The following is a 2,500-nucleotide window of genomic DNA, read 5'->3' as shown; positions in this document are numbered from 1 at the left end:
CCCGGCCGTCGCCGCCTCGGCGGGCGAGGGCTAAAGGCGAGGGAGAAAAGGGGACGCCCGAGAAGCCTTCGGGGATCGGAGAAGGAGGCGGCTCCTCCGGCCCTTCCCGCACCGGGGAGTGGGGGCTGGTGGGTGGTGGGTGGCTTTCGCCGCCCGGCGAAATCCCCCGCCCCCCCGTCCTCCCGCTCTCGGCCGAACGGGCCCCCGCCGCTGGCGCGGAAGAGGAGAGGGGCTCCCGGGCCTCCGGGCGTTCCGGGTCGCGCTTGCGGGCGCGCGAGGTTCTCGGGCGGCCGGGCCGCGTCCCCGCTCCGGCGGGGCGGCCCGAGCCGCGGCCGTCGTCTCGGGCGCGGTGCCGGGTTACTGAGGGGAACCCCGGGGTCCCGAGACGGACGCCGCGGCGAAGGCGGCGGATGTCGGGCGCGCCCCCGCCGGCGGACGCTCCCCCGAGGGCGGCAGTGGGGGAGGCACCCCGGCGGGGCCATGCAGGTCGTTTCCCTCGCCCCAGGGCCAGGTACCTAGCGCTCCGCGTCTCGGCGGTCCGCCGGTCTCCTCGCCTCGGCGTCGCCAAACGCCGAAGGAAGCCGGGGGGGCCGAAAGGCCGCCGAGCCCGGGCGGAGGTTCAAAGACTCGGGCGGTTCGGCGCGGGCCCGCCGCCGGCGGCGGCGGCGGTGGCGACGGCGGCGGCGGCGGCGGCAGGTGTGCCGGGCGGTGGCGCGGGCGCCCTCGAAGGGGTGGGGAGCCACTCCCGCCGATCCCCTGCGGCGGCGCGTTCCGTTGCGACCGGCCGCGCCTCCTGGTCGTCGTCGTCGTCGTCGTTGCCGCCGTCGTCCCGCCGCGCGCGCGGGGCCAACCCGCGCCGCGCCGGGGAGGGGCGCCCTGCCCCCCCCTCTCCGCGGCCCGGCCTCGGCGGAGAGGCCGCGGCGTGTGGCCGGGTCGGCCGCGGGGCCGGACCCCGCCCCCCCGCCTCGAATGCGGGCGCGACTGCCGGCGGAGGGCGCGTGCCCTCCGCCTTGCCTCAGCTGCGGGGTTTGGGCCGCCGGAGCCCGCCGCGCTCCCTTTCCTCGGCCGCCGCGGCGGCGTCGCGTCGCGGCGCCGCTTCGGGCGCGGCGGCGCCTCTCCCCTCGACGGCCTTCCTTCTCCCGGAAGGCGCCGGCGGCGCCGCCCGCCGGCCGTCCTTGGCTCGGCCGCTGGCCCGCCCGGGCGAGCGCTCTGCCCGGTCCCTCCGTGGCCGGACGCCGACGAGTGCACGGCGACCCCGCGGCCGAGCGGCGGCGTCGCCGCTCGGCGGGTGTCCCCCCTCCGGGGGGACGGTCGGCCGGAAGGCGGCCGCCGTCGCCTGCGGCGGTCCCGGCCCGGGCCCCGCCCGTCGCTTCCCCGTCGCCCTTTCCCGGGCCGCGCGCGGGCCGAACGGAAGGCGGTGCGGGCGGCCGCGGGGGCGCGCACCCGCCCGTTCTCTGAGCGGAAGCGAGGAGGGCGGGCGTTGCCCCCCCGGGCTCGGCCCCGTCACGCCTTCCGCCGGGCGCGTGCCCCGCGGAACAGGGGGTTCCCGGCGGCGCGAAGAGGCGGGGGGCGGTCCCGGGAGTGCGGCCGCAGAGGCGGCGGGTCTGCCGCCCGGCAGGCCCCGGGCGCCCGCGGTGCCGGCTCGGGACGCGGCGGCGCCTCGCCTCCGGCGCCGGCGCCGGCGGCGGAGCGCGGCCGGCAGAGGCGCCGGCCTCGCGGCGGGAGCGGTCCCGCCGGGGGCGCGTCGGCGAGGCGGCGGTCGCCGCGCGTCGTTCTCGGGCGTCGTAAGGCCGCTGGGGAGAGCGGGTCGGCCGCGTCTCCGGGGCGGCGGCGCGGCGCGAGTCCGCGGAGCGGTCGAGGGGAAAAGGGAAAAAGCGCGAGCGGGGGCCGACGGCCGCGCCCCCGGCTCAGGTGAGCGCGTCGTCCCGTGAAAGTGGCCGGGCGGGGCGCCGCGCCCCCGCGGTCCGGCGCGCGCCGCGCGGCGCGCCCTCCGTGCGGAGACCGGGCCGAGCCCGGGCGCCTGGGCCGCCTCCGAAGGTCCTCGCGCGTAGGCGGCGTCTCCCCTCGCGGGGGGAGGCGGTCGGGGGCGCGGGCCTCCCCGCCTTTCGGCCGGCCGGCCTTCGGACCGTTTCGTGCGGGGGGGGCGTTTCCCCCCCTCCTCCTCCTTTTCCTCCGTTCACGTGTGCCGGTACGGTTCGGAGCGAGGCGCGCCGCCACGGCGTCCTCGCCGCAAGCAAAAAAGGGGGCCGCTTCACGCGAGCGGTCCCGGCCCCTCCGCGCGCGCGGGGTCGGTGCCGAAAGCCAGACAACTCTTAGCGGTGGATCACTCGGCTCGTGCGTCGATGAAGAACGCAGCTAGCTGCGAGAATTAATGTGAATTGCAGGACACATTGATCATCGACACTTCGAACGCACTTGCGGCCCCGGGTTCCTCCCGGGGCTACGCCTGTCTGAGCGTCGCTTGACGATCAATCGCCGTCCCGGGGGGGCTCACCCCGGC

General features: G+C 79.6%; 1 non-coding gene across 1 annotated transcript; it reads left to right on the top strand.

Annotated features, from left to right (window-relative positions):
* Positions 1 to 2,307: 2,307 nt before the first annotated feature.
* Positions 2,308 to 2,460, top strand: LOC136284732 (5.8S ribosomal RNA). The gene has a single exon (XR_010719269.1). It is a non-coding gene; the product is annotated as a 5.8S ribosomal RNA (ribosomal RNA).
* The last annotated feature ends 40 nt before the right edge of the window (positions 2,461 to 2,500 follow it).

The sequence above is a fragment of the Chamaea fasciata genome, unplaced genomic scaffold (genome assembly GCF_029207755.1).
Source record: "Chamaea fasciata isolate MVZ Bird 193981 ecotype frontalis unplaced genomic scaffold, bChaFas1.0.hap1 SCAF_1311, whole genome shotgun sequence".
NCBI lineage: Eukaryota > Metazoa > Chordata > Aves > Passeriformes > Sylviidae > Chamaea > Chamaea fasciata.
This window is presented reverse-complemented; position numbering and strand designations above follow the sequence as displayed.